The sequence below is a fragment of the Scyliorhinus torazame genome, chromosome 11 (genome assembly GCF_047496885.1).
Source record: "Scyliorhinus torazame isolate Kashiwa2021f chromosome 11, sScyTor2.1, whole genome shotgun sequence".
Taxonomy (NCBI): domain Eukaryota; kingdom Metazoa; phylum Chordata; class Chondrichthyes; order Carcharhiniformes; family Scyliorhinidae; genus Scyliorhinus; species Scyliorhinus torazame.
In genome coordinates this window covers 183,986,512-184,014,397 of record NC_092717.1, presented here as the reverse complement: position 1 = coordinate 184,014,397, position 27,886 = coordinate 183,986,512, and the positions used below count along the sequence as shown (strand labels likewise).

The 27,886-nt window shown below is 51.7% G+C and overlaps 1 protein-coding gene across 13 annotated transcripts in view; it reads left to right on the top strand.

Moving 5' to 3' along the window:
- Positions 1-13,047: 13,047 nt before the first annotated feature.
- The window catches only part of LOC140385700 (uncharacterized), a 661,829-nt gene continuing 646,990 nt past the window's right edge, over positions 13,048-27,886 (top strand). For 12 of the 13 annotated variants that reach the window (XM_072468137.1, XM_072468135.1, XM_072468131.1 and 9 more), the window contains exon 1: positions 13,545-13,706. The gene's annotated coding sequence lies outside the window, so the exon portion shown is untranslated. Of the gene's footprint in view, positions 13,220-13,544; positions 13,707-27,886 lie in introns of those variants that run through there. The other variant, XM_072468125.1, reaches the window with a different exon arrangement.

The window sequence follows — 27,886 nt, the reverse complement described above, 5'->3', positions numbered from 1 at the left end:
TGGAACCCCTCAGCGTTATCGCCAGGGGCTCAATTGCCAGTGCAAACAGTAATGGGGACAGAGGACATCCCTGCCTTGTCCCTCTATGGAGCCGAAAATATGCCGATCCCCATCCATTCGTGACCACACTCGCCACTGGGGCCCTATACAATAGCTGCACCCATCTAACATACCCCTCTCCAAAACCAAATCTCCTCAACACCTCCCACAAATAATCCCATTCGACTCTATCGAATGCTTTCTCGGCATCCATCGCCACTACTATCTCCGTTTCACCCTCTGGTGGGGCCATCATCATTACCCCTAATAGCCTCCGTATATTCGTGTTCAGCTGTCTCCCCTTCACAAACCCAGTTTGGTCCTCGTGAACCACCCCCGGGACACATTCCTCTATTCTCATTGCTATTACCTTGGCCAGGACCTTGGCATCCACATTTAGGAGGGAAATTGGTCTGTAGGACCCGCATTGTAGCGGGTCCTTTTCCTTCTTTAAGAGAAGCGATATCGTTGCTTCAGACATAGTCGGGGGCAATTGTCCCCTTTCCTTTGCCTCATTAAAGGTCCTCGTCAGTACCGGGGCGAGCAAGTCCAAATATTTTCTGTAGAATTCAACTGGGAATCCGTCCGGTCCCGGGGCCTTTCCCGTCTGCATATTCCTAATTCCTTTCACCACTTCTTCTACCTCGATCTGTGCTCCCAGTCCCACCCTTTCCTGCTCTTTCACCTTGGGAATTTCCAGCCGATCCAAAAAGTCCATCATTCTCTCCCTCCCATCCGGGGGTTGAGCTTCATATAATTTTTTATAAAATGTCTTGAACACTTCATTCACTCTCTCCGCTCCCCGCTCCATCTCTCCTTCCTCGTCCCTCACTCCCCCTATTTCCCTCGCTGCTCCCCTTTTCCTCAATTGGTGTGCCAGCAATCTGCTCGCCTTCTCCCCATATTCATACTGTACACCCTGCGCCTTCCTCCATTGTGCCTCTGCAGTGCCTGTAGTCAGCAAGTCAAATTCCACATGCAGCCTTTGCCTTTCCCTGTACAATCCCTCCTCCGGTGCTTCCGCATATTGTCTGTCCACCCTCAAAAGTTCTTGCAGCAACCGCTCCCGTTCCTTACTCTCTTGCTTCCCTTTATGTGCCCTTATTGATATCAGCTCCCCGCTAACCACCGCCTTCAACGCCTCCCAGACCACTCCCACCTGGACCTCCCCATTGTCATTGAGTTCCAAGTACTTTTCAATACATCCCCTCACCCTTAGACACACCCCCTCATCCGCCATTAGTCCCATGTCCATTCTCCAGGGTGGGCGCCCTCCTGCTTCCTCCCCTATCTCCAAGTCCACCCAGTGTGGGGCATGATCCGAAATGGCTATAGCCGTATATTCCGTTCCCCTCACCTTCGGGATCAATGCCCTACCCAGCACAAAAAAGTCTATGCGCGAATAGACTTTATGGACATAGGAGAAAAACGAGAACTCCTTACTCCTAGGTCTACTGAATCTCCACGGGTCCACACCTCCCATCTGCTCCATAAAATCTTTAAGCACCTTGGCTGCTGCCGGCCTCCTACCAGTCCTGGACTTCGACCTATCCAGCCCTGGTTCCAACACCGTGTTAAAGTCTCCCCCCATTATCAGCTTTCCCGTCTCTAGGTCCGGAATGCGTCCTAGCATTCGCCTCATAAAATTGGCATCATCCCAGTTCGGGGCATACACGTTTACCAAAACCACCATCTCTCCCTGTAGTTTACCACTCACCATCACGTATCTGCCCCCGTTATCCGCCACTATAGTCTTTGCCTCGAACATTACCCGCTTCCCCACTAATATAGCCACCCCCCTGTTTTTCGCATCCAGCCCCGAATGGAACACCTGCCCCACCCATCCTTTGCGCAGCCTAACCTGGTCTATCAGTTTCAGGTGCGTTTCCTGTAACATAACCACATCTGCTTTAAGTTTCTTAAGGTGTGCGAGTACCCGTGTCCTCTTTATCGGCCCGTTGAGCCCTCTCACGTTCCACGTGATCAGCCGAGTTGGGGGGCTTCCCACCCCCCCCTTGCCGGTTAGCCATCATCTTTTTCCAGCTTCTCACCCAGTTCCCATGCAGCTGTATCTCCCCCAGGCGGTGCCCCCCCGCCCATCCTCTCCCGTACCCACTCCCCCCTTTCCCCAGCAGCAGCAACCCAATAATTCCCCCCTCCCACCCCCCCCGCTAGACCCCCCGCTAGCGTAATTACTCCCCCCATGTTGCTCCCAGAAGTCAGCAAACTCTGGCTGACCTCGGCTTCCCTCCGTGACCACGGCTCGCACCGTGCGACGCCCCCTCCTTCCTGCTTCTCTATTCCCGCCATGATTATCATAGCGCGGGAACCAAGCCCGCGCTTCTCCCTTGGCCCCGCCCCCCATGGCCAACGCCCCATCTCCTCTCCCTCCCCACCGCCCCCCATCACCACCTGTGGGAGAGAGAAAAGTTACCATACCGCAGGATTAGAACATAAAACCCCTCTTCGCCCCCCACATTCGCCCCACCACTTTGTCCAAACGTTCTTTTTAATAATCCACTCATTCCAGTTTTTCTTCTACAATAAAAGTCCACGCTTCATCCGCCGTCTCAAAGTAGTGGTGCCTCCCTTGATATGTGACCCACAGTCTTGCCGGTTGCAGCATTCCAAATTTTATCTTCCTTTTATGAAGCACCGCCTTGGCCCGATTAAAGCTCGCCCGCCTTCTCGCCACCTCCGCACTCCAGTCTTGATAAACGCGGATCACCGCGTTCTCCCATTTACTGCACCGAGTTCTCTTCGCCCATCTAAGGACCATTTCTCTATCTTTGAAACGGAGGAATCTCACCACTATGGCTCTGGGAGTTTCTCCTGCTCTCGATCCTCGCGCCATAACTCGGTACGCTCCCTCCACCTCCAACGGACCCGCCGGGGCCTCCGCTCCCATTAACGAGTGCAGCATCGTGCTCACATATGCCCCGACGTCCGCCCCCTCCACACCTTCAGGAAGACCAAGAATCCTCAGGTTGTTCCTCCTTGCGTTGTTTTCCAGTGCCTCCAACCTCTCCACACATCGTTTCTGATGTGCCTCCTGTATCTCCGTCTTCACCACCAGGCCCTGTATATCGTCCTCATTCTCGGCTGCCTTCGCCTTCACGACCCGAAGCTCCTGCTCCTGGGTCTTTTGTTCCTCCTTTAGCCCTTCGATCGCCTGTAGTATCGGGGCCAACAGTTCTTTCTTCATTTCCTTTTTTATCTCCTCCACGCAGCATTTCAAGAACTCTTGTTGTTCAGGGCCCCATATGAAACTGCCACCTTCCGACGCCATCTTGGTTTTAGCTTGCCTTCCTTGCCGCTGTTCCAAAGGATCCGCTGCAATCCGGCCACTTTCCTCTCCTTTTTCCATCCGTGTCCAGGGGGAATTCCCTTCTGGTTTACCGCACGGTGTTTTTTGCCGTTAAAATTGCCGTTGGGGCTCCTGTCAAGAGCCCAAAAGTCCGTTCCACCGGGAGCTGCCGAAACGTGCGACTTAGCTGGTTATCGCCGCACCCGGAAGTTCCGGAGGTGAACCTTCTCGACCAACGGGTCCGACTTGTGCGCCCGCACATGTTTTCGGAGCAAGATGGGTCCTGGGGCCGCCAGCCAGGTCGGCAGCGACGTTCCGGAGGAGGACTTCCTGGGGAAGACAAGGAGGCGCTCATGAGGCGTTTGGTTAGTGGTGGTACACAGCAGCGACCGGATGGAGTGGAGAGCGTCCGGGAGGACCTCCTGCCACCGGGAAACTGGGAGATCCCTGGACCGTAGGGCCAGTAGGACGGTTTTCCAGACCGTGCCGTTCTCCCTCTCTACTTGCCCGTTGCCCCGGGGGTTGTAGCTGGTCGTCCTGCTCGAGGCTATGCCCTGGCTGAGCAGGAACTAACGCAGCTCGTCACTCATGAAGGAGGACCCCCTGTCGCTATGGATATATGCGGGGCAAACAAACAGTGTGAATATGGTGCTAAGGGCTTTGATGACTGTGGCCGCTGTCATGTCGGGGCAGGGGATGGCGAAGGGGAAACGGGAGTACTCGTCCACCACGTTCAGGAAGTATGTGTTGCGGTCGGTGGAGGGGAGGGGCCCTTTGAAATCCAAACTGAGGCGTTCAAAGGGGCGGGAAGCCTTGATCAGGTGCGCTCTATCCGGCCTGAAAAAGTGCGGTTTGCACTCTGCGCAGATGTGGCAGTTCCTGGTGACAGTACGGACCTCCTCCACAGAGTAGGGGAGGTTGCGGGACTTAATAAAATGGTAGAACCGAGTGACCCCCGGGTGGCAGAGGTCCTCGTGGAGGGCTTGGAGACGGTCTATTTGTGCGTTGGCACATGTGCCGCGGGATAGGGCATCGGACGGCTCGTTCAGCTTTCCGGGACGGTACAAGATCTCGTAGTTGAAGGTGGAGAGCTCGATCCTCCACCTTAAGATCTTGTCATTTTTAATTTTGCCCCACTGTGCATTATCGAACATGAAGGCTACCGACCGTTGGTCAGTGAGGAGAGTGAATCTCCTGCCGGCCAGGTAATGCCTCCAGTGTCGCACGGCTTCCACTATGGCTTGGGCTTCCTTTTCCACTGAGGAGTGGCGGATTTCTGAGGCGTGGAGGGTTCGGGAGAAAAAGGCCACGGGTCTGCCCGCTTGGTTAAGGGTGGCCGCCAGAGCTACGTCGGATGCGTCGCTCTCGACGTGGAAGGGGAGGGACTCGTCGATAGCGCGCATTGTGGCCTTTGCGATATCCGCTTTGATGCGGCTGAAGGCCTGGCGAGCCTCTGTCGACAGGGGGAAGGTAGTGGTCTGTATTAGCGGGCGGGCCTTGTCTGCATACTGGGGGACCCACTGGGCGTAATGTGAAAAGAACCCCAGGCAACGTTTCAGGGCTTTGGAGCAGTGGGGGAGGGGAAATTCCATAAGGGGGCGCATGCGTTCGGGGTCGGGGCCTATTATCCCATTGCGCACTACGTATCCCAGGATAGCCAGCCGGTTTGTGCTAAAAACGCACTTTTCCTCGTTGTATGTGAGGTTCAAGGCGTTTGCGGTCTGGAGGAATTTTTGGAGGTTGGCGTCGTGGTCCTGCTGATCGTGGCCGCAGATGGTTACGTTGTCGAGATACGGGAACGTGGCCTGCAACCCGTGTTGGTCAACCATTCAGTCCATCTCCCGTTGGAAGACCGAGACCCCGTTCGTGACACCAAATGGGACCCTTAGGAAGTGGTATAGACGCCCGTCTGCCTCGAAGGCTGTGTACTTGCGGTCACCTGGGCGGATGGGGAGCTGGTGGTAGGCGGACTTGAGGTCCACGGTGGAGAAAACCTTATATTGGGCGATCCGATTTACCATGTCGGATATGCGGGGGAGAGGGTACGCATCCAGCTGTGTGTACCTGTTGATGGTCTGGCTATAGTCTATGACCATCCTTTGCTTCTCCCTGGTCTTTACTACTACCACCTGTGCTCTCCAGGGACTATTGCTGGCCTGGATTATGCCTTCCTTCAGCAACCGCTGGACTTCAGACCGAATAAATATCCGGTCCTGGGCGCTGTACCGTCTGCTCCTAGTGGCGACGGGTTTGCAATCCGGGGTGAGGTTTGCAAACAAGGACGGCGGTTCAACTTTGAGAGTTGCGAGGCCGCAGATAGTGAGTGGGGGTATTGGGCCGCCGAATTGAAACGTTAGGCTCTGCAGGTTGCACTGGAAATCTAATCCCAGTAATGTGGGCGCGCAGAGTTGGTGAAGGATGTAGAGCCTGTAGTTTTTAAACTCCCTCCCTTGCACCGTTAAGTTCGCGATGCAGACCCCTTTGATCTCTACGGAGTGGGATCCTGCAGCTAGGGAAATCTTTTGCGTACTTGGATGGATGGTCAAAAAACAGCGTCTTACCGTGTCGGGGTGGATGAAACTTTCGGTGCTCCCGGAGTCGATCAGGCATGGTGTCTCGTGTCCGTTGATCAGCACCGTTGTTGTTGTCGTCGTCTGGAGCGTCCGGGGCCGTGATTGACCTAGCGTCACCGAGGCCAGTCGTGGTCGTAGTGTCTCAGCGTCTTCTTCGGACCCCGTGGAGCCGTCGATGCTGGGGTCCTTTGTTGTCATCCAAGATGGCGGCGTCCATGAATCGCACGCGGCCGGGGGTGGACAAAATGGTCGCCCCCATGCATCGCACGTGACTGGGGAGTCACAAGATGACGGCGCCCATCCTCCCCTCGTGGTGGTCGGGACCCAAAATGGCGGCGCCCGCGGGTCGCACATGGGGCGCTGGGGGGGGCTGGGGAGCGTTTGGGATGCGCTGGGCTCGTTCTTCTCCGGGGATCGCGGCGACCCCCCGGGACTGGCACACAGCTGCGAAATGGCCCTTTTTGCCGCAGCTCTTGCAAATAGCTGCGCGGGCCGGGCAGCGCTGCCGGGGGTGTTTCGCTTGCCCGCAGAAATAGCAACGGGCCCCCCCGGGATGATCCGGCGCTTTAACCGCGCAAGCCTGTGAGGGAGGGGGGGGGGGTTTGACGCGACGGGGGTCCACGGAGCCCAAGGGGCTGCCGCGCGGTCGGGGCCGTAGGCGCGGGCGTTTTGCGAGGCCACATCTAGGGAGGCTGCAATGGCCCGTGCCTCTGAGAGTCCTAGCGACTCTTTTTCTAAAAGTCTTTGGCGGATTTGGGGAGAGTTCATACCTGCCACAAACGCATCGCGAATTAACATGTCCGTGTGTTCAGTCGCGTTTACCGGCGGGCAGCTGCAGCCCCGTCCCAAAATTAGCAGCGCGGCGTAGAACTCCTCTAACGATTCTCCGGGACTTTGCCATCTCGTTGCGAGTTGGTAGCGTGCGTAGACCTGGTTCACGGGGCGAACGTAGATGCTCTTCAGTGCTGCGAGCGCCGTTGGGAAATCCTCTGCGTCTTCTATGAGAGGGTAAATTTCCGGGCTTACCCTTGAGTGCAGGACCTGCAGTTTCTGGTCTTCTGTGATCCGGCCGGGGGCCGTTCGGAGGTAGCCTTCGAAACAAGCTTGCCAGTGTTTAAAGACTGCTGCCGAGTTCACTGCGTGGGGGCTGAACCGCAGGCATTCCGGGGCGATCCGGAGCTCCATAGTCCTTTAAGCACGCTTAATAAATTGTAGCGCAAAATGACTTACGAGAGGGACGAGTAGAGATGAAGTCGATGAGGCTTTATTAAGCGTGACTTGTTCCCTGCAGTTCAGCAACAGAATGGAGCTGCGGGGAGAAGCACGGGTTCTTATACTCCGCCTTCAGGGCGGAGCCAGGGGTCAACAGCCAACCAGGACCCGGGATCTGTCAGCCAATAGCATCACGGCTTCACAGTCCCACATGACCCCTAATACATACCACCACACACACTAGGGGGCTCGCATCTTTCCATAGTAGCAAAATCCTCCGCCGGGCTACCAGGGACGCAAAGGCCAGAATACCAGCCTCTTTCGCCTCCTGCACTCCCGGCTCGTCTGATACCCCAAATAATGCCAATCCCCAGCTCGGCTTGACCCGGGCGTTCACCACCTTGGACATAGTCCTCGCAAAACCCCTCCAAAACCCATCCAACGCCAGGCACGACCAGAACATATGGACATGATTTACCGGGCTCCCCGAGCACCTCCCACATCTGTCCTTCACCCCAAAGAACCTACTCAACCTCGCCCCTGTCATATGCGCTCTGTGAGTAACTTTGCACTGTATTACGCTGAGCCTGGCGCAAGAGGAGGAAGAATTAACCCTACTCAGGGCATCAGCCCACAGACCCTCATCTATCTCCTCCCCAAGCTCCTCCTCCCACTTGCCCTTTAACTCCTCCACCAAAGCCTCCTCCTCTTCCATCAGCTCCTGGTAAATCACCAAAACCTTGCCTTCTCCAACCCATACACTCGAAATCACCCTGTCCTGAATCCCACGTGCCGGAAACTGTGGGAATTCCCTCACCTGCCGCCTCACAAACGCCCTCACTTGCGTGTACTTGAAAGCGTTTCCCGGGGGTAGCCCAAACTTTTCCTCCAGCGCCCCTAGGATCGCAAACGTCCCATCGATGAACAGGTCTCCCATTCTTCTAATCCCTGCCCAAAGCCCCCCATCCACCTTTCCCGGGACGAACCAATGATTCTCCCAAATCGGGGACCAAACCGAGGCTCCCACCTGTGTCGCCTCCACTGCCCCCAGCTCTTCAGCGTCGCCGCCACCACCGGACTCGTGGTGTACCTTGTCGGCGGGAGCGGCAGAGCTGCCGCCACCAGCGCCCTCAGGCTCGTGCCCACACAGGACGCCATCTCTAGCCTCTTCCACGCCGCCCCGTCTCTCTCCATCATCCACTTACGGATCATCGCCACATTGGCTGCCCAATAATAGCCACACAAATTTGTCAGCGCCAGCCCCCTCTGTCCCTGCTATGCTCCAGAAACACTCTCTTCACCCTCGGGGTCTTATTCGCCCACACAAATCCCATGATGCTCCTGCTTACCCGTTTGAAAAAGGCCTTGGGGATCATAATGGGAAGGCACTGGAACACAAAGAGAAACCTCGGGAGGACCGTCATTTTGACCGACAGCACCCTACCCGCTAGAGTGGCAGCATATCCCATCTTTTAAAATCCTCTTCCATCTGCTCCACCAACCGTGTTAAATTGAGCTTGTGCAGGGCCCCCCAACTCCTAGCTACTTGGATCCCTAGGTACAGAAAGCTCCTTTCTGCCCTCTTCAGCGGTAGCTCGTCTATCCCCCTTCCCTGGTCCCCTGAATGCACCACAAAGAGCTCACTCTTCCCTACATTGAGTTTATACCCCGAAAAGTCCCCAAACTCCCTAAGGATCCGCATGACTTCCGCCATCCCCTCCACTGGATCCGCCACATACAACAACAGGTCGTCGGCATACAACGACACCCGGTGTTCCTCTCCCCCCCGGACCAGTCCCCTCCATTTCCTGGACTCCCTCAGTGCCATGGCCAGGGGCTCAATTGCCAGTGCAACCAACAAGGGGGATAAGGGGCACCCCTGCCTCATCCCCCGGTACAGCCGAAAGTACTCCGACCTCCGCCGGTTCGTAGCCACACTCGCCACTGGGGCTCTATATAGCAGCCTGACCCAACTGATGAACCCCTCCCCGAACCCAAACCTCCGCAACACTTCCCAAAGATACTCCCACTCCACCCGATCAAAGGCCTTCTCCGCGTCCATAGCTGCCACTACCTCCGCTTCCCCCTCCACTGAGGGCATCATAATCACATTGAGGAGCCGCCGCATATTTGTGTTTAGCTGCCTACCCTTCACAAATCCCGTCTGGTCCTCATGAATCACCCCCGGGACACAGTCCTCAATTCTCGTAGCCAGCACCTTCGCCAGCAACTTAGCGTCAACACTGAGGAGCGAGATCGGTCTATACGACCCACATTGCAATGTCCCACTTCAAGATCAAAGAAATCAGTGCCCTGGACATTGGCGGGAGCAAGATCCCCCCCTCCCTCGCCTTATTAAAAGTCCTCACTAGCAACGGGCCCGGCAGGTCCACGTATTTCCTGTAGAATTCAACCGGGAACCCATCCGGCCCCGGGGCCTTCCCCGCCTGCATGGTCCCCAATCCATTAACCAGCTCCTCCAGCCCAATCGGCGCCCCCAAACCAGCCACCTCCTCTTCCTCCACCCTTGGGAACCTCAGCTGATCTAGGAATCATCGCTTCCTCTCCTCCCCCGCTTGGTAGCATCACCTAAAGAGTTGGTAGGGAATGCACCTATGCTGATGCCAGCTGTCCTGCAGCCATTTAACACTCCAAGGAGCATTAGTTGGCTGGAGGCGAGATTTTTGTCCGTTACTTGGGAGGAAGTCCTGGTTCAGAGTGGTTAGCTAATCTGATTGGCGGGCAGCTTTGTAGTCCTGGCAGCTCCATTGGGGCACTGGCTACTGCTGGTACTACAAGCAGTCCCACCAGTCTAATTGCCAGATCACACAGGACCAGGTAGGTTCAGGGTCTTGCAGCAGAACCAGGAGGAAAGCCCAAGGGAAGGGGATGCGGTGCTCTTAAAGGAAAGTTGAGGGAGGGATGGAAGGAGGTAAACGGGACAGACCTTGGGGAGAGGGAGTGCCCCGATTGGGAAAGGGGTCCAATGAAGGCCCCCCCTCTCCTGCCAACTTTCCCACCTGAGGCCTAAGTAGGGTGGTCAGCCAGGTTTCCTCCCCATCCCTGATTGCGTTCCATTAGCAGAAAAATTGTTGCTTGGCAGAAGTGTCCAATAAATCATCACTTAAAAGTCTTGATTGTTGTGAGGATGGGCAGGCCACCTTTGGACTCATGTGCCCCTGTAAAATTGCAGACAAGTCAGGGATGGGTGGGAAGATGGGAAGAAGCCCATCCAGGGGATTTCACAGGCTTGTCTGTAAACAAGGTACCGGAAATGTTATCCCAATAGCACCCACTACACCTCTTACTATTCATGTCAGTAGAATATTTTGGGGTTCCCTTTTATGGTGGCTGCCATTCCATTCTCATATTCTCTCTTTAATAGTCTTATTTTCCTCACTTCCCCTCTCAACCTTATATTTGACCTGTTTTTCGTTTGAAGAATTCATCTGACATGCATCATTCACCTTTTATTTTGTTTCATCATATTGTCTATCGCCCTCATCAGCTAAGAAGCTCTGGTTTTGGTTTCCCTCCCATTTACCTTTGCTGGAATGTACCACGGCTCTGCCTGAAGCAGTTCCTCGTCAAAGATCACCCATTAAAGTTCCATTACAGTTTTCCTGTATCTTTGGTTCCGTTTTACTGTGGATACATCCGTTTTCATCCAATTGAAATTAGCTCCCTTCCAATTTAGATATTCTATGTTAGATTCCTCCTTGCTCTTCCGCATTGCTAGTCAAAACCTTATAAGATGATCACTCTTACCCAAGTACTTCCCCAACCAACACTTGGCCCATCTCATCCCCAGCACCATTTTCATCTCATCCCCAGCTCCATTTTCAGCAATGCCTCCTTTCTAATTGGATCAAGACTAGATAGTCAAGGATGTTGTCCTGAACACATTTCATAAATTCCTCCATCTACTTATCCTTCAACACCATCCCAATTGATATTTCGGCAAACAAAGTCTTCCTGCAGTTCACAATCCCTCTGCATATGGTGGCAGCTCCAGTAAATGTTTCTCTGCTCATCACCTGCCCTGCTGCCCCAAGACTCCCCTAATGATTCATCTATTGGCCTCCTCCACATGCTGCCACTGGGGCCTCAGCTGCAGGAGATGCCCCAGTCTAAGAAAGGTGAAATAAAGTGAAACAGCTCCACACACACCTAATTAATCAAGGAGGTGAGATTTTTAGTTCCTGGTTGGACATAAACTCATGGCATTTGGATGTTCATCTCTGGCGACATCTAATCTTCTCCAATTCCATCCAGTACATCCCTGGATGTCGTCATATTTGCAACAGGGGCTTTTCTCTCTCTCTCTCTCTCTCTGGTCAAATACCATAATCATTTTTGCTTGTAACTTGATGATGGTCGAGCGACTAGAACACACCGAGAAATAAAGTCAAAAAATGTGGAAATGCTCAGCAGGCGAGGCAGTGTCTTTCTGATTTATGGTTATTGACCTGAAACATTAACTGATGTTGGCCTTTATTTCAAAGAGAATGGAGTACAGCAATGGGGAAGTCATGCTAAAAATAGACAAGGCACTAGTTCGACCACACCTGGAATACTGTGAACAGTTATGGCCCCCTTATCTAAGGAAAGATATACAGGCATTGGAGGAAGTCCAGAGAAGGTTCACTAGGTTGATCCCAGGTATGGAGGGATTTTCTTAAGAAGAGAGATTAAGTAGGTACTCATTGGTGTTCCAAAGAGAGTTGCCCTTATTGAGATATATAGTATTCTCAGGGGCCTTGCCAGGGTAGATGCGGAGATGTTGTTTCCTCTTGTTGGAGAGTCTAGGATCAGAGGACATCATCTCAGGATAAGGGTTCACCCATTTAAGACAAATATGAGGAGGAATTTCTTCTCTTGAGGGTAGCATCTGTGGAATTCTTTACCGCATAAAGCTGTAGAGGCTGAGTCGTTAAGTATATTCAAAGCTGAGACAGACAAATGTTTAATCAGTAAGGGAATCAAGGGTTATAGGGATAAGGCAGGAAAGTAGAGTTGAGGATTACATCAAATCAGTCATGATCACATTAAATGGCAGAACAGACTTAATGGGCCGAATTAACTACATCTGCTCCTACGTCTTATGATCTTCATGGATGCTGTTAGACCTGCTGAGTATTTCTGGTATTTCCTTTCACTTCAGATTTGCCTCTGCAGAATTTTGTTTTTGCACTTACCCGCTCTTCCAACAGTTTAAAAAAAAATAAAGCCAGAAACAGCACAGGAAAAAAAGCAACTTGACAGTGCAGTGCCCATTCGGATATTTTTCCTCAAGCAACCCCCAAGAAATACTGCATGCTGTGGGGATAGAAAGTATGATGGTACGATCCAGAGGCCAATGAACCCAACTTTACTTTTGAAGCCACGACCTCGCCCAACCTCCCCTGGCTGCCACACCATTCCCATCACACACATGGGGAAACATAGGCTGATCCTTTAGGGCTGTGTCAAATGGAAGTTGGGAGTTTTCACTAAACTGGTGGGGGGCGTGGGGGAATCAGGCGTAGCACATATTTGTACCGGAGTTGTCAAAATATGGGATGCAAGAGGACATTTTGGAAAATGTGCCCTCAATGAAAGAATACGCATGATAACACCAAAAACGTCAAAGGCTGACTTATAAGGTTGAATCTCCCGTATTTGGGATGGGGGGCGGGAAGAGTGCTGGAAATAGTCCGATCAACGGTCAGGCCATCAGTCAGTTTGATGGGCACCTGGACACTCGGCACACCTCCCTCCCGTTGCCCTCTGTTCAGCCTCACTTCGCCGCCGCCGCCGCAGATCCCGCCCCCGGGCGCCCGGCGCAATTGGCCGGCCCACATCACAATCCGGCGTCACCAAGCCCTGACGCAGCAAGCAATTGGCCAGAGGTCCTGGCAATCAGACGCTGCGTCATCGCACTAGTTTGGGAAGAGGACCTTTTAGCGGTCGCACAGATTGAATTGCCAAGCTTGAAAACGACAAGGGAGAGGGGGGGGGGCAGCGAGAAATTCAAATAAAAGTTGGGGAGGGGAAGAAATAGAAATTTAAAAAAAAATACCGTAGCAAGATTTCCAGTCAGCAAAACGTAAGTCGTATTTCATACGTTAAAATATATATTCAAATTCCGCCACATTAAAGGGAGGTGGTTGGGTTGGGGCGGATTAGTAGGAGGAGTGGGGGGGAGGATTATCAGTTATTCGGGGCGGTGCCTTTCCTGTCAACGCAACTTGTTAGCGGAAGTCTGACGTCGAAAGCTCGCGCTGGTGGGGCGGGGGGGGAGTGAGAGAGAACCCCAATCCGAGCGCCGATTGGTTGACCCGCCTGTCGGTCAAGAGCCGAGGAGGCGGGAGAAGGTGGCGTTCGCACGTCGCGACGGTTTATCAGGTTTGGTTGTAGTCGCCCCTCCCCCTTTCAGCAGGCTGACTAACTTTGCGGGATTGACTTGTCTCTTCATCCCCAGCCCTGTGTGTTAGAGAACTCTCTGTGGTACAATAGATAGCGATAAAGATCCTCATATCCTGAGGAACAACTGCGGTATTAAAAAAAAATACAGGAACTTATACCCAATACAGGTAAAAGAAAAAAAGTTAAGATGGTTTGCGCTTCTTAATTATTACTTGGGGCATTACACGGCTGCGTTTTCTGTTGTGATTGGGTGAACTTGTCAAAATGTGTAATTTTTTTTTTAAAGCTAGCTTTGTGTTTAAATTAACTCGTGAACTGATGTCTGGTGCAATGCAGATTTGTGTTTTTCTAAACTCTATTTTGTATTTGGATGACTTTTGTGTGCGAGTGTGTATATTTCAATTGCGTTGTATTTGTTTTATTCTTTGTTGTGATTTTGGAATTGTAGGATTCCAGTTAGAATGGGTGTGGCAACACGAAGCATGGGGCTTGGCCATTCAGCATAGATTGTCTAATCAAGTGTACCGATGCAATGGATTAAGTTAAATGTTTTGGGGAAATTAGATGGTTAAAAGATCTATTGAGTTTTTGTTTGAAAAGGGATGGATGAATATGAGTGAGACTAGTTTAAGACACCACCCACCCAACTGCTGTTGGGAGGTGATGAATAAGCAGGGGTTAAAGTGACCAGCCATTGTTTCCCCTTGTTTGTGTAGGTTGTATGTATCGCAGATTAGTTATCTTCTCCTCATCAAGGTTTAATTTTATAGTGAATACATTTCTATGGCTGTTTTAAAATTGATCTCCTGCCCATGTTCAGTTTGTAGGGAGTGTGGATTTTTTTCCCTGGCTTTGCTCAGGAACCCGATGGGAACTGACATGGGAGATGACTGGACGAGCATTAGTTTATCTCTTGTGAATTAACAGTTTGTTTACCTCTTGAAGGAATCGCCTCAACTTGACTTAGAAGTTGACAATTGGGAAAACCATGAATGTGAATTTATGCCTTTGTGTGTTGCCTATAGGGTTTTATCTGAACAGCTTGCCTGCTTCTTGGTGATCAGTTTTTAAAAATTCGTTCACGGGACATGGGTGTTGCAGGCTGGGCCAGCATTTATTGCCTATCCTTAATTGTCCTTGAGGGGGCAGTTAAGAGTCAACCACATTGCTGTGGGTCTGGAGTCGCATGTAGGCCAGACCAGGTAAGGACGGCAGATTTCCTTCCCTAAAGGAGATTTGTGAAACAGATGGGTTTTTACAACAATCGACAATGGTCATCTTTAGACTTTTCAGATTTTTATTGAATTCAAATTTCACCATCTGCAGTGGTGGGATTTGAACCTGGGTCCCCAGAACATTACTCTGGGAGTCTGGTTTATTAATCCAGTGACAATACCACTACGCCGCCACCTCCCCACAAAAGTTCCAAAGTGACATTTTGCAGTTCTGTAATGCAGGCATTCAGCCAATAGTACGAGGTAAGGAATGAGAAAACAAAGGCTAACTTAATAAAAATGTGTGGAGGTTAAGGGGGGGTTTAAGATTGCAAGCAGCCTATATGTGGTGTGTGACGGACTAGTAACCAGTATTTTAGAACAAGATGCTAATTGGGAGGAGTGTTGCTGGTAGTAACTCTTAAAAGTATGCCTCATCCATGACTAAGCTAATTTACAATGGCGTTCTTCAGCTGTACTGCTCTGGAGACTTTTTGCTTGACCCTTGCTAATGCCATGCAATATCCTAGGGTGACTACACTGTATAAAGGTTTTGATGCAACTGGATTATATCTAATTCATGGTATCCATCCAATTTAAGAGTACCCCAGGCAAATTAAATATTTAAAATGTGTATAAAGTGCGTATCCAGCTGTGCAATGTGTATAATTCTGTAAAATATTGTTTTGAATGTATTGATGTGCAGTCATGCACAGGATCACTTGTAACGACACTTGCTGAAACAATCCATCTCCAATTTGGAGCTGGATTCCTCTTCACTATCTCAATAAACTGGAATGCTGATTATTGCTTCTCAGCTACAGTTTATTTTGCAAGAACTTGCAGCACAGAAACTGGCCATTTGGCCCAGCTGATTTATGCATCACATGAGGCACCGCTCACTTCACTTTCTCCAATCCGATCATCCATAACCTTTTTATTTCTTTCACTGTAGCGTACTCGCTTCCCCTTAAATGCATCTATGCTATTTACCACAACTAGGTGGTTCCAGGTTTTAATCGCTCTGGATTTAAAAAGCGTTTTCTCTGCATTGGTGATCTAGACATAATTGAGCACCACCCCAACTTTCTACCTCTGTAGGTTGGAGTATGGTTCCACAGGCGTCAGTGTTTCCTTTAGACTCTGTCCAAGTAGCTGTTGCTCATGTGAGTTTCCTTGGCCTTCACTTCTCTTTGCCTGCTGTTCACAGGTGCACTTTTCAGCAGAAGTTACCAGTAACCATCGAAAACAGGAACCATTTTAATCGCCTCTTTTTGGAGCCAAAATTATATTTATTAATGACTTTGATAACATAGAAAACCAAATATTCAAGTTTCCAGTTGAGATAGATGATATTGTTATGACACCCTGGGCTGGTGCATGGTCAATTCCACTTGACTCGGAGTCACAACACAATAGCCTTTGACTATCTAATAATTGCAGTCACCAGGTTTGTAAATTTAAACACGACTACATTTTATTTATAACAAGAACTATAATGAAACATGCAGCAAATACAACTGGTTAACTATTATCTAATTTTTAATTCCCACGTTAACTTGCACCACCCTCGATATACACATGCACACAAGACTGACAAACCGGGTTGAAGGACTTCCGGTGGCGGCCATGGAGTCAGCGGTCGCACATTTGATGGTTACTGCTCAAGGTGGTATTTTATGATCTTTTCCCTGCCAAAGGGTGAAGTATTTAATGCAAAGAGGTGCAGAAGTGCCTGTGGAAGGTTTTGCTTCTCTGGTGTGGCTGGTGGATGGATCCACAAACTAGGAATGAGGCAAGAATAAAAGAGCTGTTGGAACAGGAGAGTCTTCGGGGTGTGCATCAGGATAAGAGGGCAAGGCAGCTGTTTTGCCTGCCCAGTGGTCAATAAAGCAACTAGTAGTGTTCCCAAATGCAAAGTTCTGTCAGGTAGAAGGAGGAGGGCCTGGAAGACCTGACCAAGTTGGGGATCGAGAAAGTGGAGCAGAGGATGGAGTCCCAGGGCTGGGCGACCCAGAAAGTGGAGGAGGTGGTGGGGGAGCTTGAGAAGCAGTTGGCCTCGTTGGTGACTGAGGTAGAGGTTAGGGGTTGATGTGGGAGACCCAAAAGAGGCTGAAGGAAAAGGTAGAGGATCTGGAGAATCGCTGCAGAAAACACAACCTGAGGATCGCGATGACGACCGAAGCCATCAAAGGTATGGAGGCTGGCATGTATGTGGCCAAAATGTTAGAGAAGCTGATGGGGGAAATGGGCCTTTGATCGGCCCCTGGAGGTCAACTGAGCGCACAGGGTGCTGATGAGGCCACCAAGGGCGATGGTGGTGCAGTTGCACCGCCTTTTGGATAAGGAGAAGATTGTCCAATGGGTGAGGCAGACTAGGAAGCGCATATCGAAGGCAACGAACTGCGGTGTACCAGGACCTGGAAGCAGAACTGGCAAAGCGGAGGGCCAGGTTTAACCAGGTCAAGGCTGCCCTCTTTAAAAGGCGGTGAAGTTCGGAATGCTATACCTGGCCCACCTCTGGGTGACTTTCCAGAAGCGCGAGTACTATTTTGGCACACTAGAAGAGGCAATGGAGTTCATGAGGGACAATGGACCGGGAGGAGAGTGAGGGCATTGAACTGTGGAGGAGTTTGTGCGAGTGTTTGTTGATGACAAGGGAGAGGGAGGAATTTTCCCCACTACATTGTCGAGGGTTTTCTTCTCCCTGATATTGAAAAAGGACAAGGATCCGGAGCAGCGTGGGTTGTACTGCCCAATATTGTTACTGAACGTAGATGGCAAGCTGTTGGCGAAGGTGTTGGCCTCTAATCGAGGACTGAGTCCCGGAGGTGATGGGCTAAGACCAAACAGGTTTTGTGAAGGGGAGGCAGTTGCCGGCAATGTGAGGAGGCTGTTTTATGTAATTATGCCTTCGGAGGGGCTGGAGGTGGTGGTGGCGATGGACGAGGTGGAGAATACTGTGGCAAACGTTATCTTTTTAAAAATTTGGAATACCCAATTATCTTTTTCCAATTAAGGGGCAATTTAGCGTGGCCAATCCACTTGCCCTGCACGTTTTTGGGTTGTGGGGGCGAAACTCACGCAAACACTGGGAAATGTGCAAACTCCACACGGACAGTGACCCAGAGCCGGCATCGAACCTGGGACCTCGGCTCCGTGAGGCAGCATGGCTAACCCGATGCTCTACTGTGGGAAACTTGGGGAGGTTCATGCTGGTGAGTGGGAAGGTGGAAGGGCTGCCAGTGGTCTTGATAAACGTTCATGTCCCAAATTGGGATGATGTAGATTTCTTTTTTTTTTATTAAAAAAAAAATGTTTATTAAGAATTTTTAACAAAATTTTCAACCATACAAAACAAACCCCCTCTCCCTCCATCACCCACTTACGGATCATCGCCACGTTGGCTGCCCAGTAGTAGCCACCCAGATTCGGCAACGCCAACCCTCCTCTATCTCTGCTACGCTCCAGGAACCCCCTCCTTCCCCTCGGGGTCTTGCCCGCCCACACATCCCATAATGTTCCTGCTTACCCTCTTGAAGAAGGCCTTGGTAATCACAATTGGGAGGCATTGGAATACAAAAAGAAACCTCGGGAGAACCACCATTTTAATCGACTGTACCCTGCCCACCAGCGAGAGTGGCAACATGTCCCACCTTTTAAAGTCCTCCTCCATCCGTTCCACCAGCTGCGTCAAATTAAGTTTGTGCAGTGCCCCCCCGCTCCTAGCTACCTGAATCCCCAAGTATCGAAAGCTCCTTTCCGCCCTCCTCAACGGTAGGTCGTCTATCCCTCTTCCCTGATCCCCCGGCTGCACCACAAAGAGCTCACTCTTTCCCACATTGAGCTTATAGCCTGAGAAGTCTCCAAACTCCCTTAGGATCTGCATGACCTCAACCATCCCCTCCACTGGATCCACCACATACAGCAACAAGTCGTCTGCGTACAGCGACACTCGATGTTCCTCTCCCCCTCTGACCACCCCCTTCCATTTCCCCGACTTTCCTTAACTCCATGGCCAAAGGTTCAATTGCTAATGCAAACAGCAGAGGGGACAGGGGGCACCCCTGCCTCGTCCCTCGGTACAGCCGGAAATACTCCGACCTCCGCCGGTTCGTGACCACACTCGCCACTGGGGTCATTGAAGGTCCTTACCAGCAACGGGGCTAACAGGTCGACATACTTCCTATAAAACTCTACCGGGAACCCATCCGGCCCCGGGCCCTTCCCCACCTGCATGCTCCCCAGTCCTTTAACCAGCTCCTCCACCGCAATGGGCGCCCCCAAACCAGCCACCTCCTGCTCCTCCACCCTCGGGAACCCCAGTTGGTCCAAGAATCGTCGCATCCCCTCTTTTCCCCCTGGGGGCTGGGACCTATACAGCTCTTCGTAAAAGGCCTCAAATGCCTCATTCACTTTCACCGCACTCCGCACTGTAGTTCCCCTGCCATCCTTGACTCCACCTATTTCCCTCGCTGCCATCCTTTTACAGAGCTGATTTGCCAGCATCCGACTCGCCTTCTCCCCATATTCATATATCGCCCCCTGTGCCTTCCTCCACTGTGCCTCTGCCTTCCCTGTGGTCAACAGGTCGAACTCCGTCTGGAGACTTCGTCTCTCCCTGAGTAGTCCCTCATCAGGAGCCTCTGCATATCTCCTGTCCACCCTTAAAATATCCCCCACTAACCTCTCCCTTTCCCTGCCCTCTCTCTTCATCCTATGAGCCCTGATGGAGATTAACTCTCCCCTGACCACCGCCTTCAGCGCCTCCCATACTACTCCCACCTGCACCTCCCCGTTGTCGTTGGCCTCCTGGTACCTTTTCGATGCACCCCCGCACCCTTCCACACACTTCCTCGTCTGCCAGCAGTCCCACATCCAACCGCCACAACGGGCGTTGGTCCCTCTCCTCCCCCAGCTCTAGCTCCACCTAATGCGGGGCGTGGTCTGAAATGGCTGTGGCCGAATACTCCGTTCCCTCCACTTTCGGGATCAATGCCCTGCCCAAAACAAAAAAATCTATCCGGGAGTAGGCCTTGTGTACGTGGAAGAAAAAAGAAAATTCTCTGGTCAAAGGCCTGGCAAATCTCCACGGATCTACTCCCCCCATCTGGTCCATGAACCCTCTAAGCACCTTGGATGCAGCCGGCCTCTTCCCTGTCCTAGATCTGGAATGATCTAATGCTGGGTCCAACACCGTGTTTAAATCCCCACCCATTATCAAGCTCCCTACCTCCAAGTCTGGAATACGCCCCAACATCTGTTTCATGAAACCAGCATCGTCCCAGTTCGGGACGTATACATTTACCAATACCACCTCCGTCCCCTGCAACCTACCGCTCACCATCACGTAACGGCCTCTATTGTCTGCTACAATGTTCTTGGCCTCAAACTACACCCACTTCCCCACCAGTATAGCCACCCCTCTATTCTTCGCATCCAGCCCCGAATGGAACACCTGTCCTACCCATCCCTTCCTTAACCGGACCTGATCTGCCACCTTCAGATGTGTCTCCTGAAGCATGACCACGTCTGCCTACAGTCCCTTTTAGGTGCGCGAACGCTCGGGCCCTCTTAACCGGCCCGTTTAGGCCTCTCACATTTCACGTGATCAGCCAGATTGGGGGGCTCCCCCCCCCCCCCCCTTTGCCGACTAGCCATCTCCTTTCTTAGGCCAGTCCCGTGCCTGCGCCTCCCGCACCCTCCAGTCCCCCAGACCGGGAACCCCCGCCCCGACTACCTCTTCCATTTTCAGTTGCCCCTCGGCCAGTGCAGCAGCAACCCTATTGTCTCCCCCCCCCCCCCCCCCCCCCCCCCAACCCCGCCAGATCCGCATCTCGCTCTTTTGCTCCCCCCATACTACTACTGTGAGTCAGCTGACTTCTGACCCCGGCTTCCCTCGCGTTCCCGTTGATCTCCCTGGTGTGGGAGTCTCTCCTCCTTACCTTCCTCCATCCCCCCCCTCCCTAGCGCGGGAAAAAGCCCCCGCTTTCCTGAGCCAGCCCCACCCCCTGTGGCGCAGCTCCTGTTGCAGCCTTATCCCAGTTTCCCCCATCCCTGAGTCTCACCTCCCTCCAGCACCGACGCCCACATTTCCCACTATCTCGTCAACAGAAAAAAAATTTAACAAGAACTCTTCCCACATCCCCATCCATCATCCCACCCATGAAACATTTTTTACCCATATTTACAACCCCGTATACAGTCAACATCCCCCCCACAACCACAGCCCCTCAGTTCGAGTCCAATTTCTCTGTTTGGATAAAGGTCCAAGCCTCTTCTGGCGTTTCGAAATAGTGGTGTCGGTCCTGATAAGTGACCCACAGTCGCGCAGGCTGCAGCATTCCGAACCTGACTCTTTTTTTTGTGCAGCACCGCCTTGGCCCGGTTGAAGCCAGCTCTCCTCTTTGCCACCTCCGCACTCCAGTCCTGGTAGACTCGGATCACTGCATTCTCCCATCTACTGCTCCGCACCTTCTTGGCCCATCTCAGGACACTTTCTTTGTCCGCGAAGTGATGGAACCTTGCCACTATCGCCCTTGGCGGCTCATCAGCCCTGGGTCTCCTCGCCAGGACCCGGTGAGCTCCTTCCAGCTCCAGGGGGTTCGGAGAGACCTCCGCACCCATCAGCGAATGGAACATCGTGCTCACGTACGCCCCGGCATCAGCTCCCTCCACTCCTTCGGGGAGACCCAGAATCCGGAGATTCTTCCTCCTCGACCTGTTCTCCAGGACATCGAGTCTCGCGGCCTACCTCCTGTGCACCGCCTCGTGCGCCTCCATCTTTACCGCCAGGCCCAGGATCTCGTTCTCATTAGTTTTATCCCTCGCCTCATGGAGCTCCACCGCCTGGGCCTTCTGGGTCTCCTTCAGCCCCTCGATCGCCAACAGCATTGGCGCCAGCACCTCCCTTTTTAAGCTCCTCCACACAGCGCCTGAGGAATTCCTGCTGGTCCGGCCCCCATGCTGCTCGATCACCGCCCTCCACCATCTTGTTTTTTCCCCCTCGTTTCTGCCGCTGCTCCAAAGCCTCTTTCTCCGGCGCTCCACTGCTAATCCCTGCCATACAACGTAAGCGGGACCTTACTTCACCTTCCCACATGGGATTCAATCAAAAAATTTCCGTTGGGGCTCCTCTGGAGAGCCCAAAAGTCCGTGATAGCGAGAGCTGCCGAAATGTGCGGCTTAGCTCCGCATCGCCGCAACCGGAAGTCGATGATGTAGATTTCATGGGGCAGGTGCTAGGGAAGATTCCTGACTTGGACTCACACTGATTGATCATTTAAGGGGGAGGGGAAAAAACCCAAGGCGTTGCTGGCATAGATGGTTGACTCAGGAGTTGCGGCGCACAGGGTGGATTTGCAAGTGGACCGGGGGGGTGCCAGGGTGCCAGTGCAAGCAGTGGAGGCTGGGGGTGGGCCTGTTAGCTGATGAGGTGTGAGGTCTGCCATTTGGGAGTACGTGCAGCTAATTGGTAAGGGGGAGGTCACAGCTGCCATGCTGTGTGAGGCGCTTAAGGTGTTTGTTAGGGAGAGAGTTTATCTCCATTTGGGTGCATCGGGAGAAAGTGGAGCAGGCCAAGATGGCAAGGCTGGTAGATGAGATCCTGAGGGTGGATTGGATTGGATTTGTTTATTATCATGTGTACCGAAGTACAGTGAAAAGTATTTTTCTGTGAGCAGCTCAAAACAAATCATTAGTTCATGAAAATAAAATTTAAAAAAAGAAAATACTTAATGGGGGTATTCACCAGAATCGGGTGAAGCATACGAGGGTGCAGTGTTAATCAGGTCAGTCCATAATAGGGTCGTTCAGGAGTCTGGTAACAGCGGAGAAGAAGATAGGTATTTGGAGGCCCCAAAGACCAGGCTGTTGAAGAAGAGGCAGAGGCTCCAGATAGATTTTGGGTGAGTGTCCATGAGAAAGGTGGTGGGGCAGTAACAGAGGGCCAGAGGAGGGTGAGAAGGCAGGCAGAATGCTGGCCCAGTAGCTGAGGATGCAAGAGGCGCTGAGTAAAGGACAATTAGGGTTGAATCATAGAATTTACAGTGCAGAAGGAGGCCATTCGGCCCATCGAGTCTGCACCGGCTCTTGGAAAGAGCACCCTACCCAAGGTCCACACCTCCACCCTATCCCCTTAACCCAGTAACCCCACCCAACACTAAGGGCAATTTTAGATTGGCCAATCCACCTAACCTGCACATCTTTGGACTGTGGGAGGAAACCGGAGCACCCGGAGGAAACCCATGCACACACTGGGAGGATGTGCAGACTCCGCACAGACAGTGACCCAAGCCGGGAATCGAACCTGGGACCCTGGAGCTGTGAAGCAATTGTGCTAACCACAATGCTACCGTGCTGGACCGGGAGGTGGTGTTTTAGGCGTAAATATAGGTGGTTATACGAGGGGGGGTTGCCGGTTTTGGGCTGGAGTTTCCCAAGGTAGAGAAGGAGCTGGTTCAGGGATTAGGGGCCCCAATTGATTTGACGGAGGCGATGGAGTATGGAGGCTATGCAGGCAGGGAAGGACCCAGACCGGACGGGTTCCCAGTTGAGTTTTATAAAAACATTTTGGGAGGGGGACCTGGTGCTACTGGTGAGGACGTATAATGAGGCAAGGGAGATGGTGGAATTTCCCCCCCCTACATTGTCGTAGGCTTTCATCTCCCTGATGTTGAAAAAGGACAAGGATCCGGAGCAGTGTAGGTTGTATCGCCCAATATGGTTGCTGAATGTGGATGGCAAGCTGTTGGCGATGTGGACTGAGTCCCGGGGGTGATTGGCGAAGACCAAACGGGTTTTATGAAGGGGAGGCAGTTGTCGGTGAATGTGAGGAGGCTGCTTAATGTAATTATTATGTCTTCGGAGGGGCTGGAGTAGGTGGTGACGATGGGCGCGGCACAAGTCTTTGATCGGGTGGAGTGGGAGTGATCGGGTGGAGTATCTCTTGGAGGTGCTGGGACAGTTTGGGCAGGGGTTTGTGGATGGGGTTTGTGGACTAGGTCCGGTTGCTATATAAGGCACCAGGTGCAAGTGTGCAGACAAACTGAGTGAGTATTTTGGGCTGCATCAGAGGACAAGGTAGGGGTGTCCACTCCTATTTGCTTTGACGATAGAGTCACTGGCAATGGTGCTTGGGGCATCAGGGGACTGGGGAACGATTGCGCGGGGGGGGGGGCACTTAGCATAGGGATGGGCTGTATGTGGACAACCTGCTTTTTTCGTCAGTATTCACTCAGGAAAAAGATAATGTTGTGGAGGAGAATGCTGAGCCCCAGGCTAATAGAATAGATGGCATTGAGGTACGTAGGGAAGAGGTGTTGGCAATTCTGGACAGGCTGAAAATAGATAAGTCCCCGGGACCTGATGGGATTTATCCTAGGATTCTATGGGAGGCCAGGGAAGAGATTGCTGGACCTTTGGCTTTGATTTTTATGTCATCATTGGCTACAGGAATAGTGCCAGAGGACTGGAGGACAGCAAATGTGGTCCCTTTGTTCAAAAAGGGGAGCAGAGACAACCCCGGCAACTATAGACCGGTGAGCCTCACGTCTGTAGTGGGTAAAGTCTTGGAGGGGATTATAAGAGACAAGATTTATAATCATCTAGATAGGAATAATATGATCAGGGATAGTCAGCATGGCTTTGTGAAGGGTAGGTCATGCCTCACAAACCTTATTGAGTTCTTTGAGAAGGTGACTGAACAGGTAGACGAGGGTAGAGCAGTTGATGTGGTGTATATGGATTTCAGCAAAGCGTTTGATAAGGTTCCCCACGGTAGGCTATTGCAGAAAATACGGAGGCTGGGGATTGAGGGTGATTTAGAGATGTGGATCAGAAATTGGCTAGCTGAAAGAAGACAGAGGGTGGTGGTTGATGGGAAATGTTCAGAATGGAGTACAGTCACAAGTGGAGTACCACAAGGATCTGTTCTGGGGCCGTTGCTGTTTGTCATTTTTATCAATGACCTAGAGGAAGGCGCAGAAGGGTGGGTGAGTAAATTTGCAGACGATACTAAAGTCGGTGGTGTTGTCGATAGTGTGGAAGGATGTAGCAGGTTACAGAGGGATATAGATAAGCTGCAGAGCTGGGCTGAGAGGTGGCAAATGGAGTTTAATGTAGAGAAGTGTGAGGTGATTCACTTTGGAAGGAATAACAGGAATGCGGAATATTTGGCTAATGGTAAAGTTCTTGAACGTGTGGATGAGCAGAGGGATCTAGGTGTCCATGTACATAGATCCCTGAAAGTTGCCACCCAGGTTGATAGGGTTGTGAAGAAGGCCTATGGAGTGTTGGCCTTTATTGGTAGAGGGATTGAGTTCCGGAGTCATGAGGTCATGTTGCAGCTGTACAGAACTCTGGTACGGCCGCATTTGGAGTATTGCGTACAGTTCTGGTCACCGCATTATAGGAAGGACGTGGAGGCTTTGGAGCGGGTGCAGAGGAGATTTACCAGGATGTTGCCTGGTATGGAGGGAAAATCTTATGAGGAAAGGCTGATGGACTTGAGGTTGTTTTCGTTGGAGAGAAGAAGGTTAAGAGGAGACTTAATAGAGGCATACAAAATGATCAGGGGGTTGGATAGGGTGGACAGTGAGAGCCTTCTCCCGCGGATGGATATGGCTGGCACGAGGGGACATAACTTTAAACTGAGGGGTAATAGATATAGGACAGAGGTCAGAGGTAGGTTCTTTACGCAAAGAGTAGTGAGGCCGTGGAATGCCCTACCTGCTACAGTAGTGAACTCGCCAACATTGAGGGCATTTAAAAGTTTATTGGATAAACATATGGATGATAATGGCATAGTGTAGGTTAGATGGCTTTTGTTTTGGTGCAACATCGTGGGCCGAAGGGCCTGTACTGCGCTGTATTGTTCTATGTTCTATACATTTCGGACCCATTGGGTAGTATGGGGTAACCACCCCAGGGGCTGCTTTAGCACAGGCCTAAATAGCTGGCTTTTAAAGCAGACCAAGGCAGGCTAGCAGCGCGAGTTCAATTCCCGAACCAGCCTCCCCGAACAGGCGCCGGAATGTGGCGACGACAGGCTTTTCACAGTAACATCATTTGAAGCCTACTTGTGACAATAAGTGACTTTCCTCTTTCATAGTATCGGAGGGTTTTGGAAGAATTTGGCAGGTTGTCCAGGCACAAGTTGTGTATGGGAAAGAGCGAGGTGTTCCTGATTGAGACTAGAGGGCAGGAGAGGAGATTAGGGGAGTTGCCATTCAAGATAGTGGGGACAAGTTTTAGATACTTGGGCATTCAGGTGACATGGGACTGGGTGCAGTTGCACAAACTGAGCTTGACTAGGTTGGTGGAGAAAATGAAGGGGAACTTTTGAGGTGGGATGTGCTGTCGCTGGCGGGATGGGTGCAGACAGTAAAAATGACGTGGCTGCCAAGGTTTCTGTTCGTGTTTCAGAACCTCCCAATCTTTTGTCCTGAAGTCGTTTTTCAAAAAGGTTATTCCGATGATCACTGGGTTATTGTGGGTGGGTCAGGAGGTCTTTCCTGGAGTGAGATTTTTTTGGGGGATGTTGCCTTTGCCGAACATGATGAACTATTGGGTGGCGAACAGCACCATGATTAGGAAACGGGATGTTGGGGAGGGGTCAGATGGAGGCGGCATCATGTAGGACAATGAGCTTTACGGCTTTGTTCACAGCATCTCTGCCGTTCTCGTGGGCCAGGCACTCCCATGAGCCCAGTGATGTGGAAGCAGCATTTGGACCTGGAGGCTGCCTCGGTGTGGGCACCGATCTGTGACAACCATGGGTTTACATTGGGCGGAGGGTGTTTGGATTGGATACGCGGTTTCGGGGATGGCAGCAGGGGTGATTGAGCGATTTGGCGATCTGTTCATGGGTGCAAATCTGTGAAGTTCGAGGACCTGGAGGAAAAGTACAAGTTGCCCGGTGGAATTTTTTCGGGTACCTGCAGGTCTGGGAAAAGCTCTTAGTCGCCATACTCTGGCGCCTGTTTGGGTACACTGAGGGAGAATTCAGAATGTCCAATTCATCTCGCAGCATGCCTTTCGGGACAGTGCAAATTGATACAAACGGATACAATAAGATTGTGATTCTGGAGATGTGGCTGCAGGGTGACCAAAGCTTGAAATGGAACATCCAAGGGTACTCTATTTAGGAATGACTGGGAAAAAGGAGGTGGGATGGCGTTGTTAGTTAAGGTAGAAATCCATGCAGGAATGAGAAAGGATAATGACTTGAATCTAGATGTTGAATAAGTCTGGGTAGAACTAAGAAGCAATAAGGGGAGGAAAACATTTGTGGGAGTTGTCCAAACAGCAGTGGTAAGGTCGGGGATGCAATTAAATTGTGTGAGCACAATGGTTAGCACTGTTGCTTCACAGCGCCAGAGTCCCAGGTTCGATTCCCGGCTCGGGTCACTGTCAGTGAGGAGTCTGCACGTTCTCCCTATGGCTGCGTGGATTTATTCCGGGTGCTCCGGTTTCCTCCACAAGTCCTGAAAGACATGTTGTTAGGTGAATTGGACATTCTGAATTCCCCCCCTGTGTACGCGAACAGGCACCGGAATGTAGTGACTAGGGGATTTTCACAGTAACTTAATTGCAGTGTTAATATAAGCCTACTTGTGAGAATAAATATTATTATTATCAAACAGAAAATTAGAGATGCATGTAACAAGGGTGCTACAGTAATCATAGGTAGCTTGAATCTGCATATAGATTGGGCAAACCAAATTAGCAATTCTGTGGCGGCTGAATTCCTGGAACGTGTATGAGTTTTTTTTTAAAGATCTGTATGTCGATGAACCAACTAGGTGTTGGCGTGGATTCTCTGATTTTTGAGGCTATGTCTGGAGGATCCGGGGTGTTTTATGTGGAAAAATCAGCGGCGCCCCAGCACCGATCCTCTGATTGGTGAGGGGCCTGCAGCCACGCCACGTAAAACGCCCAGCTCCACAAAATAAACGGCCGGAGAATTGGTGGTTCTGTGGCCGCCCAAGGGCAACGCGATGACCTGCAGCGGTCGCATCGTACAACATGGCGCTGGTTGTGCGTGGACTCCACCTGCCAGATAGTGCGCCACTGGACATTGCCTGGCTGTCTCCCGGCCAGCAGCACGGCTCCTACCTGACTGTGGCGGCGCT